The 12,736-nt window shown below is 44.0% G+C and overlaps 1 protein-coding gene across 1 annotated transcript in view; it reads left to right on the forward strand.

The window, feature by feature from the left end:
* The window catches only part of PLAC1 (placenta enriched 1), a 78,242-nt gene that overhangs the window by 15,191 nt on the left and 50,315 nt on the right, over positions 1-12,736 (forward strand). The gene's annotated exons all lie outside the window — the stretch shown is intronic.

Consider the following 12,736-nt stretch of genomic DNA (forward strand, 5'->3'; position numbering starts at 1 on the left):
GTGGTGATGTTTGTATAATTCTGTGACTATATAAAAAATCAGTTAACGATACATTGTACATGGATGAATAGTATGGTATGTGAATCATATCTCAATAAAGCTGTTTTTAAAAGTAGCCACCAAGCCTAGGCAGGACTCAATACGAGCTATCCAGGCTAGACTTGGCATTCCTTTAGTAAGAACTTGGGTGCCTTCTTCCAGACCATTCTTCTCAGTCTTCTCAGGTTGCCCAAGCACCAGCTTTGGCAAAAGCCTCCTAAGGGCAGACCTGGTTGGGGATAGGGGGAGAGAAGCCTTGTTAATACCCACAAGGCCTTGGCATTTTCTTCTTAGCCTTTACAGTAGCATCTATCACAAAGTCACAGGATCCAATAATATTGGACAGGAAAGAACTCTGGAGCTTATCCACTCCAACCCTCCCCATGGAGACACTCAAAAGGGGGAAGTGATTTGCCCAGGCCACACATTTAGTCAGTGGCAGAGCAGGAACCAGAACCGGACACTCCAGACTCCTTCTCCAGTGCTCTTTCTCCTGCCTAGCTTCTCCACTGCCTCATTTGTCCCTGTCCTACCCAAAGCAGCCCCTCAGACCCTTCCTGCTGAAATCCAGGAGGAGTCAAGTCTGAGAATCCAAGCTCAAAATCAGGGTGAATTTACAATTTTGGAAATATAGTTCAAGTCTGGAAATGTGGTTGACTAAAGAGCGGGTCAGGAAATGTGCAGTATAGGTCTCCCAACATCAGGATGTGGATAGAGTACAGGATTTGACCCCTGGTGCAGCTAAATTTGTGGAATGATCACATGCTTCTCTTTATACTGTATTTGGCAGTATTAGAAGAGAAAAATAATATTCATCTTAGGAAAACCTTGGTAACTGCAAATTTTCTGGCAACCTTATTTCCTCTCGCTTTCTTGGAAGAAACCAAACGAAAAAGCAGCTGTACAAATTAGCCCTGACCAACAGGCCTGGGACCAAAACAAAAAAAAAAAAATGAAGCCCAAAACAAATCAGGCTAAATATTTAAATCAGAATAGAAAATATATCCAACTCTACGCCTACTGAAGCTCTTCAAACTGCTAATCTCCACTTGATTATCGATAACATTCTCTTTTCTAGGAGGTCAGGACAAAGTTGGGGACAGTGTGACCAAAACTTATCAGCAGTTTTCTAAACCCCTTCATCTGCATTCACAGATTTTTTCTGATAGCCCTGTTTAATAGAGGTCAAATCATGTATCCTGCTTGTGAGAGTCAGATTAGTACCCTAGTGAAAAGAAAGTGTGCTTAGTAAGTCACCAGTCATCAGACACTGTGTGCCAGGCACTGTGCTTTTGCTGGGGGGAAGGGAAAGACACAACAGTCCAACAGAAGCCATCAGCCTCAAATAAGACAAATCATAGCCAAGGGCAGGGGCAAAGCTGTGGAGGTAGCAGAGTTTATATATGTTGAATAACAGTCAGGGGACCAGCCTTTCTGTAATAGAGATTTCTTTTAAGGGCGTCATGGCATATTTGATTGACAAAGAAAGTTGGAGACAGATTATGACAGCAATGTAGGGTTTTGAGGAGGTGAGTGGCCAAATGAAAACCAGGTCAGGGATGTCTTCGCTTCACCCTCCCCTCAACACTGGTTGAAGTGTGCTCCTCTGGGTTCCCATAATCCCCTGGGCCCTATCCTAAGACTTTCACACTTTCCTGTGATTCCCTGCTTCCTTAGAGTTCTCCCCTTTAAACTGATTTTCTTGTGGGAAGAGCTTATGTCTGGTTGATGTGTTTTTCCCTAAGGCCCAGCAAAGAGTTTAACCCATGGTTAGCACTCAGGAAATGTTTCTTGATGGAATGAGATGGGAACTGGACAAGATAGGCTGGGACACAAGACTAGATATTTGGAAGAGCCATCAGGAGAATGCTGGGGAGAGGAGATTTGTTTAGTGTAGACATGAGGAAATATGGCCCTGACCCCAAGCAGTAACAATGGTGACTGAGAAGGGAGGATGTCAGATGCATTTCAAAGGAAGAATGCACAGGACTAGGAAATCTTAACAATGACGGAGGAAATAAAACAAAATGGCTGTCGAGTTGAACTGGAGTAGTTTCCTCATGAGGTGGTGTGGTAGGTCTTACAGACCCCCGTAGTATTAACCAGCCCCTACTCCCATTCTGTGGGCAATTGGTCATGGATCCAGCTGTTTATAGAGACCCTGGTCTTCTGTTCTTTTCACAGTTAGAATGAAGGGGACTAGACCATTGCTGAGGGGACTTTGCCCAGCTGTCTCCATGCCGGCTGTGCTGAGTCCCTAAGGAGCTCGTGCTGACCCAATAAGACTATGCTGCAGAGTAATGGCCTGACTTTAGGTCATCTTAATCCTATGGTCTCAACTCAGCCCCCACCACCTGGAGGTGTCAAACAAAGAAGTCCCAAACAAAGAAAAGTGTCAGCCTGAGAAACAAGAGTCCTCTTTTCCTAGCTGTGCCTGTTTCGTTCCACCTCAGTCTTTCTGCAGTCCAGGAAGGGAGGGGCAAGAGAAAACCACGGAACTTTTTAAAATCCCATTTTCCAAAAGCTAAATCAGATTCATTCTGTGTCTCCTACACAGACTGCATTCGTCTGGGTAATGTAAACACTGTGAGGCCACAGCTGTCTGCCAGCTGCAACGTTGAAGCCCATTTTGGGGGGCATGAAAAAACCTGTCTGTAACTATCACAGATGAGAAGTGTTAGCTAATGAATGGTCCCTGCTGAGTCCAGAGCCCAGCTGAGTTATTTCAGTCCTGGGCCTTAGCAGAGATTTTTATTGGGTAACAAATCTCAAATGCAACCGGTCACCCTCTAGACCCCGAATTGGAACTGGTCCCTCAGTCCCCCCCAGATGAACTCACTCCAGGGACATTCCTGGTAGTAGCTCAAGGATCTTGGCATTCAGAGCATTGGATGACTGCTCAAGGACGGTACAGCGCAGGCTTAATAATCCCATGACCCCCTTGGGCTCGCCACAGCCGTGTGGACAGTGGCCTTTTCCGAAAGCAGAGTTGCCAATGGCTCCCACCGGGGTTGCTCAGTTTTGAGTGGCCTGACTGAGAAACAGTTGGCTTCGAATTGGACACCACTGTTTCTGCTGGGCCTCAGCCTAATCCTCTGGTTCTTGCTGGCACCTTTCCTACTGTTCTTACTTCTCTTACATGGGCTCAGGTCAGGGGCAGGCAAGGCCAACAGAGCTACCAGACCCACCAGCTGGCATGAGATGAGTGCAAGGGCCCAGCACCTTGCAGGGTGTCTGCCTAGAGTGTGTTCACATCAGAGCCATGCCTCCAGCCTGCCGTGGAGTAGAAGCAGGTACTGATGATCATCCTCCGTGTGTGTGCTGGCTCAGAGCTGTCTGGGAATCAGAGACCCACAAAAGAGAGGAAAGTGCTAAATCCAAGCCAGTGAATTTTTTGTGGTAGAATACAAATAACAGAAAATGTAACCATTTTAAAGTGCACGATTCAGTGGCACTGAGTGCATTCATGATGTTGTGCAATCATCATCTCTGTCTAGTTCTGGAACATTTTCATGACCCCCAAAGGAGACCCCATACCCACTAAGTAAGTAGTCACTCCCCATCCCCCCACCCCCAGCTCCTGGAAACGACTAATCTGCTTTCTGTCTCTATGGATTTACCTATTCTGGATATTTCATATAAGTGGACTCATAGAATATGTGGCCCTTTGTGTCAAGCCATCATTTTTTTAGTACCTCCATGTGCTAGTTGCTATAACAGGCATGAGACTCCAAACTCAGATGCATGCCAGGTAGCAGCAGCTGCTATGTTTTTTGGAATACAGTACTTAGCTCACTCAAGTCACATGCTGGGTGATTTATTTGCACCATCCTGTGTAATCCTCACAACTTCCTGAAGTAGGTAATAGTAATGTCCCATTTTAAAGGTGAGTAATCTGGGGCACAGAGAAATTAAATGACTTAGGCAAGGTCATACTAGTAGATTAAAGTTAAGATTCCAACTTAAGTCCTCCCATTATTCATCATGAATTTAGCTCGACTTTGAGCCAATCTACTTAGTTAGAGCCAGCCTACTGCCTTTGTGGTATGTGCTGCCTGCCCCATCTTGCTTGCCTTTAAGACCCCATAGGCAAGGGAATAATCTCATGAGGCCCTTGTTAAAATATCCTTGTGCTGCCAGGGATAGGAGCCTGGCACTAGCGCCCCTTATGTTCACATGCCCTTGGGTATATCCAGAGTTTTCTCAGAATGTGACCCCACCCCTTTCTCTCCTACTCATGATAGCATATGGGAATGTTAGTGACAGTTATTTATAAAGAAACTCTTGAATCTGCTTGAGTTTATTTTCTTAAGTAAATCAGATGCAAGCTTTGGTATTTGATTATTAGAAACAAATACTAATTGATTGTCAGACACCAGAGTGCCCTGACATCAAAGACGAGAACCTCTGGTCCAAAGACTTTCTCCTTCATGACCCATCTGGAGGCTTCAGAGAGGTATAACTCAGCTCAATCAAGCTTCCCCTGGGGCTGAAGATCAGGTTACTGTAAACAAAGGTCTTGGGTGGCCTTCATGAGGCAGTGCACCTGATGTCTGGACTTTTGAACAGGACTCTGGCTGCATTTGACACAGACTCCCATGCCGAATCACGTATGTAAGAGACAGTTAGGGCCTGACTCAAGTTCACTAGCCAAAGTTGGGGAAAAGGGAAAGGAAAATGGGTGTTGTCCCACTGTTTTCTAGACTCCAAGATGTATGTTTCAAAGCTCCACCAATGGGAGTGGCACTCTGAAAAGTTCAATGGAACTGAAAGAGACAAATATTGATACTCGACAGTCGGCTTCTATAATAATAATAACGGTACCGCCTGAATGCAAATAAGCAGAACAGATGTTCCTCATGTGTTATGAGTTGAAAATCATTCCTTCATGTGGGATCAGTTAAAATCAAGCTTGAGACTTAGTGTATGTTTAATATAAAAATTCTCAATAAAAAGACTTTGGAGGCAAAATCCAAGTGAGGGCATGCTAAAATCATCTGGGCAAATAATCAACCATTCAGCATTCGCCTGGAAAATATCAAGGGATGTAAGCATAGAAGGATGGCAATCCTGGGAACAGAGGTGTTGATGAGTGAAATGTCCTTTGCAATCAGATCTAACCAGAGGTCAGTGTGTTCAGTTCTTCTCAGCATAAGTGTGGCTTAGAGCTTGCTGCTCTAAGGTGAGGCCTGGAGGAAAGGAAAACCCAATTCTTTTGACATTTAATATACAATAGAAAAATTTTCAAAAGCTGGGTTCTTAGAAGAGCCAACTTCAACTTGAACCGTCTCAGCCCAGTCACTGATATGGGGATTAATGAAAGAACTTCAGCCTTGTTCACTGCCTTCAGGACCCCATCCACACTGTAGAAGAACTTCATATCTGAGCTGGCAGACACACTAGGAACCATGATCCAACACTCTCAGCTCACTGACGAGGACACAGGTACAGGAGTGTCTTTGATGTGCCCAAGGTCAACAGTGAAATAAAACCCAGGCAGAGCTGAGACATGACTCCGCTCTGGGAGCCCAACTGAAAGAGGCAGAAGTCAAAATGGAATATAAAAGCATGACTGCCCTTTCATAATAACAGCATAAAATTAGCATTCTACAAGGGAGAAAAAAAAAAAAAAACAGAATTGACATGCCCTTTCATTCCATAGCAACAGCTAACAGCCCTTTTGGTTTTGTGTGGTGTAAAACAGTCACCTGATCCCAAGGAAGAGAAACAAAACAGGCGACCATAAAGAAAGTCTTAAAGAAGCCAAGGAAGGGCCAAAAGCACTGAGAGGCTGCCCTACGAGGCCAGGCAGGAGATATTAGAGCAAAATAGCCAGGGAAAATGAAGGCATAGAAGGGGTGTCATATGATCAAAGTTTATAGAGAAACTCCAGAAGGCCATGGATCCGAAGGACTTAAAACATGTCCTCCAGATTCTAGAGTACGAGAAGGGCAGCCTTTGTAGTGCATATCAGGAAAAATGGACAAAAGGCAGCCTTACTATACACAATGAGTATTCGTGTTAGTTGTGTCCAACTCCTTGTGACCTCATGGACTGTAACCCACCAGGCTCCTTGAGTACTAGATGCCCAGTAAACATGAAGGAAATGCACAAACCTTTTCCACCTGAAAGGTGTTACAAAGTTACAAAGCATTTCTCAGAAAACTTCAAATAAACCAATTTTTGCTGTAATAATAATAACAGCTACCATCTATTGAGTGCTGACTATGTGCCAGGCACCATGCTGAGCTCTTCACATGATTTTCTCATTTCATCCTCACAAGCACCCTGTCACTACTTTTTGGATGAGAAAACCAAGGCTCAGAGAGGTTGATTCATTTGCCCTAAATCACACAGCTAGTCAGTGACGGAACCTACCCGCAAATCCAGGTCTCCGTTCATTCCAGAGCATGGAAACACTCCACCATCCTGCCTCTGTCATCATAAGGGCTTGGTTTCTTGGGACTCTCCCTCTGGCAGTAGAAAGCTGACAAAAGTGATGTTCTAGAACACTCATTCCAGTTGGTGGGAAAGATGAATTGGAAAGGGAAACCCTGGAATTAGGAGCCTAAACCAATAAGAGGAGATGAAAAGCAAGGACTTGTTGAAATGACAGGGAGGAGGAACTGACAGACTCCAAAGACATATGGGATCCTACTGCACCGAACTTTGCTGGTTTCCTTTAAGACATCCTGGAGATCTCTCCGTGACCATACATGTAGGTCTGTCTTACCCTTTTGGTGATTGCTCACGGTTCCATTCTATGGGAGCGCCACTATTACAAACAGTTTCAGTGAACCCTCTGGATGTGCATACATCTTTGCATCCTAGTATATATGTGACATCAATTCCAAGCAATAGAATTTCCAGGCTAAAAGAAACACATCTGAAATTGTGATAGACTTTTTTGAAAAGATTTTCAGCGTTGAGATGATTAATATTTTAAGCTAAGGATAAGGGAAAACCTTTCTTGGTACCATTACGGAATGATATATTATAGCAGAAATAAATGGATTGGTCACCACTCAATCATATAATCAAAAAGCACAGGGCCTTCCATTCCTTTCTAAAACAAATGAACCTCCATATTGTCACATCTAGTGACAGGTAGAAAAGGAACCAAAGGCAATCCTTTGGGAATCATTTTCAAATGTTGGAAATCTGGTAACTCATCTCTCTTCATTAATTAATTTCAAAGGAAGAGGAACTAAGCTGGAGTGTGTAACAACAGGATGGCTGTGGCCATTATTTAATGAAGCATACAGAGGCTCCCAGAAGGAAGGCTGGCAAACTGAAAGGAGAGAAGTCTTCAGACATCATAGGAGTTTGACTTTATTTGTAGCTTCGAGAACGTTGGCCATTGTTTTCAGACTTCTTAAAAGTAGCACTCAAAAGTCTGTTCTATACATCTGTGTCTCTTTTTCTGTCTTGCTTATAGGGTTATCGTTCACTTCATTTCAGTTCAGTTCAGTCATTCATTTGTGTCCGACTCTTTGCGACCCCATCAATCACAACACGCCAGGCCTCCCTATCCATCACAAACTCCCGGAGTTTACTCAAACTCATGCCCATCGAGTCAGTGATGCCATCCAGCCAGCTCATCCTCTGTCGTCCCCTTCTCCTCCTGCCCCCAATCCCTCCCAGCATCAGGGTCTTTTCCAATGAGTCAACTCTTCGCATGAGGTGGCCAAAGTGTTGGAGTTTCAGATTCAGCATCAGTCCTTCCAATGAACACCCAGGACTGATCTCCTTTAGGATGGACTGGTTGGATCTCCTTGCAGTCCAAGGGACTCTCAAGAGTCTTCTCCAACACCACAGTTCAAAAGTATCCATTTTTCAGCGCTCAGCTTTCTTCACAGTCCAACTCTCACATCCATACATGACCACTGGAAAAACCATAACCTTGACCAGATGGACCTTTGTTGGCAAAGTAATGTCTCTGCTTTTTAATATGTTATCTAGGTTGGTCATAACTTTCCTTCCAAGGAGTAAGCGTCTTTTAATTTCATGGCTGCAGTCACCATCTGCAGTGATTTTGGAGCCCAAAAAATAGAGTCTGACACTGTTTCCACTGTTTCCCCATCTATTTCCCATGAAGTGATGGGACCAGATGCCGTGATCTTAGTTTTCTGAATGTTGAGCTTTGAGCCAACTTTATCACTCTCCTCTTTCACTTTCATCAAGAGGCTTTTTAGTTCCTCTTCACTTTCTCCCATAAGGGTGGTGTCATCTGCATATCTGAGGTTATTGATATTTCTCCCGGCAATCTTAATTCCAGCTTGTGCTTCTTCTAGCCCAGCGTTTCTCATGATGTACTCTGCATAGAAGTTAAATAAGCAGGGTGACAATATACAGCCTTGATGTACTCCTTTTCCTATTTGGAACCAGTCTGTTGTTCCATGTCCAGTTCTAACTGTTGCTTCCTGACCTGCATACAGGTTTCTCAAGACGCAGGTCAGGTGGTCTGGTATTCCCATCTCTTTCAGAATTTTCCACAGTTTATTGTGATCCACACAGTCGAAGGCTTTGGCGTAGTCAATAAAGCAGAAATAGATGTTTTTCTGGAACTCTCTTGCTTTTTCGATGATCCAGCAGATATTGGCAATTTGATCTCTGGTTCCTCTGCCTTTTCTAAAACCAGCTTGAACATCTGGAAGTTCTCGGTTCATGTATTGCTGAAGCCTGGCTTGGAGAATTTTGAGCATTACTTTACTAGCGTGTGAAACTAGGGTTATCATTACCATCTTTCTAAATTCCATATATATGCATGAGTATGGCAAAAACCACTACAATATTGTAAAGTAATTAGCCTCCAACTAATAAAAACAATTGGGGGAAAAAAATAAATAAATAAAAGTAGCACCCAAAGGGAAGGGAGGGTAAACTCTAGTATTATTATTAAGCATCATAGTCTGGTCCCCAGGTGACATTTTGTTACACAGCTATTAGAGTCAGTTCCACCTGCAAATCCCCAGCCTCTGACCAAAAAGCTACCTGATCATGGGCATCATGGGCCAACAAAAATGGAGGCACGGACAGGGAAAGGAGGTAGCTGAGAGATAGCTAGTTGTCTCTCCCCAGAGAGACAAGTGGTCAAATGTAAGTTTTAGCAGGAGACCTGTGCATGAAGACAATAGGTGTGCTTTTTTAAATTTCTACCAAATGGACCAGTGAGCAGAATCCCAGCATTCTATTCATTCATGCAACAAGTATTTACTGAGCATCTGCTATGTGCCAGGCACTGTGGCAGGCATTTGGGAAGTACAGCACTGAACAAAATGAAGGTGGCCTCTGCCTTCATGGAGCTTATTGTGTCAGAGGATAGATAAGCATTAAGCAAGCAAACACACAAATAAATCCATAGTTATAAACAGTCACAAGTGCTGTGAGCAGGAAAAAAATAGATTCTTGGAAAGAGAACATTCAATTTTTTTTTTTTTTTTTTTTGCTAATTACTTTACAATATTGTAGTGGTTTTTGCCATACATTGACATGAATCAGCCATGGATTTACATGTGTTCCCCATCCCGAACCCTCCTCCCACCTCCCTCCCCATCCCATCCCTCTGGGTCATCCCAGTGCACCAGCCCCAAGCATTTGTCTCATGCATCCAACTTGGACTGGTGATCTGTTTCACATTTGATAATATACATGTTTCGATGCTCTTCTCTCAGATCATCCCACCCTCACCTTCTCCCATAGAGTCCAAAAATCTGTTCTATACATCTGTGTCTCTTTTTCTGTCTTGCATATAGCGTTATTGTTACCATCTTTATCAATTCCATATATATGCGTTAGTACACTGTACTGGTGTTTATCTTTCTGGCTTACTTCACTCTGTATAATGGGCTCCAGTTTCATCCATCTCATTAGAACTGATTCAAATATATTCTTTTTAATGGCTGAGTAATATTCCATTGTGTATATGTACCACAGCTTTCTTATCCATTCGTCTGCTGATGGGTATCTAGATTGCTTCCATGTCCTGGCTATTATAAACAGTGCTGCGATGAACATTGGGGTACATGTGTCTGGAAAGAGAACATTCAAATGGGGCCCAGACTGAGGAGTCAGGATGGTCTCGCCAAGGTAGCCTAGTGTTTAGACCGAGTCCTGAGTGGCTTAAAGAGCCAGGCAGAGAACCTTTAAGGCTGAGGGAAACATGTGAAAAGACTTTGTGCAATCAGACCCGTAGAATTGCTAGGCAGGCAGGAGGCTACCTGGGAGCTGCTCCCTCTCTGGACAAACCAAAGTGATCTAGGCCTTGTGGTGGCTCCAGGACCCAAGTGAGTTCCAGAGACCAACCTAGAAGTTAACCAGTGAGGATCCATGGTGACAGACTGCTTGGAGGTTCAGCCGGTTCAATATGGTGAGCTTCCAAAGGATTCCTAGTCTCCCCGACCTCAGAGAATCATGTCCGTGATTTCCATCTCTGCTCATTGCTTGCCATGGGCGGGGAATGCCTGCTTGCCAAAACACTGAGCCTCACCTTGGTTAGGGTTAACGATGGATTGAGGCAGCTCTGGCCTTCAGGAAAAGCGCAAGCAGCAATGGGGAGTGAGAGCAAGAGCCGGAGCCAAGGAGGCAGCCCCTGCCAACAACTTCCGCTCCTTCCCTTCCCTCCGGCATGGCTGCCCAAGGAGCCCCGGTGACTGTGTATGGTGATCTGTTTGTTTTGCAACTGACAAAGAAGGAGGGAGCCCTTTCTGACATTTTTGCCCAGAGGCCCCAGATTTCTCAAGTATGAAACTGCCAAATACGCAACTTTGGGTGGATATTTGGCTGAATCACTTTGAAGGGCCTGTCAGTGCCTAAAATGGAAATTGTTAGAAAGCAGAGGAGGGTGGTTGCCAGCAACCATGAAATGGTAATGACCAAATCATTTATTTTTGCAATGAAATGTCATCCCCTAACACTACAAAGGCCGGGTTTTTTTTCCCTAGCTTAGAAGTACTGAATACCTATAAGAAATCTTCAAAAGTGACTCTGTGTGCCATGTACATATCCACATGTGCTCCTGTCCCTCTCCCACCCTCAGTCTTCCCTCCTGAACCAAAGCTCCTCCATGCTTCCAAAGCCCAACGGCAACCTGGGATGAATTAAGAAGTTGGCTGATTGTGAAAGGTAATCAGGCTTTAGCTACCCTATAAAATGAAGGGGAGTTCATTTGGTTATTTATAAGATGGTGTGTGGCCAACTTTACCACGTGGGGAAGTCAGTAAGCAGTAATAGACTATAGCCCAAAGCATGATGTGGGTCTTTGGATGATCTGTTCCAGTGTAGCTATAGTTGCACCTAGGAGACAAGACACTTCATAAGGTTTTACCATACATAAAATTCAGTAGCAGGCAAATTAGGCCAAATCTCCAGTTCTGTACCTTTTATTTTTAAACTCTGGTACTTTTTTTTTTCTTTTTTGAGTTTACGAGGAAGAAACTGGAAAGTACATTGTGGGTTAACACTGGGGAATGGAAGATCTACTATTTCTTTGAAAACAGCTATTAAGATACCATTCCCTTGGGCCAATTCCTGGGCGGCTTAACCAAAGACAAAGCCTCAGGTCCTTTCTGTTTTTCCACATTGACTCCCGGTTAAGATCAGTGAAATTTTATATGGCCATAAAATTCATTTTAAAATAATACTTTACAAGCCTTTTGGCCTGAAAAATATTTCAATAATGTCTGCACATTCAATACGGAAAAGTAAGCTAGTTCTCTTGAGCTCTCATTATGATAAACTTTGAGAGGGATCTTTGGATTACAATCATCACTCTAAGCTCTTTGATCACCTGTTTTTTTCAACAGAAGTGGTTTTCCCCAAAGTTGTTTGTAATTGTCACTATGAGATCCATTTTGTTAGCAGGTCTGATGTTAAGACAGGTAATGGGGACATTATGATTTAGCTGTGGACCATGGCCAACTGAATGTGGCAGTGGCATGATGTCTCGCTGCATTTGAAGCCCACACTGCATGGAATCCCCATTATGCCAAGGGGTTGGGGCAGCACACAGGAAGAAGTTACTCTATTGTGGGTGAATCCCTCCTTCTGATTCCCTTGGAGGGTTGATTCAAAGAGGAATTATAAACTAGGCCAACTCTGTCATTTCTGTCACTTTCCCAACCTTTGAAGAACCCTCTAACCCTCAGTCCCTGTGAGTCTAATCCCACTCTCTCAGCTTTGGCTTCCTTACCTATAACATGAAGGACTTTGACCAGACAAGCTGTCAGTTCTTCCCAAACTCTGACACTTGACAAATCTAATGGTCTTACCAGCACAGAGCAATGTGGCCATTTTCCAATACTTTCTGTAGTTTGGGGATATCCACTTTCTATAGTGTTCTTTCCCTCTGTGACCCTTGTAAGAGGGAAACACAACCCATTTCCAGTGTCATAAAGTCAACATTTGGCATCACTGCCTGAGAAAGCTTTATTCTCTGTAGAAGGGACACAGAATGCCATGGAAGCCAGGGCGAGCCCCTGTGACTGACAAGGGATGCAGACATATGAGGAAGGTGGGGTGGGCAGCCCTAACAAGAGCCAGAAACATAGTTACCGGCTTAGTCCTCTCATGGTGCTTGTCCCACTCAGAAGTGTGATGGCTCAGGGCAGACCCCAAAGCTAGCAGTCCTGGATTAGAATGCGTGTCTGCGTGCTCAGTTGTTTTAGTCATGTCCAACTCTGTGTGACCCTATGGACTG

The sequence above is a fragment of the Muntiacus reevesi genome, chromosome X (assembly GCF_963930625.1).
Source record: "Muntiacus reevesi chromosome X, mMunRee1.1, whole genome shotgun sequence".
Lineage (NCBI taxonomy): Eukaryota > Metazoa > Chordata > Mammalia > Artiodactyla > Cervidae > Muntiacus > Muntiacus reevesi.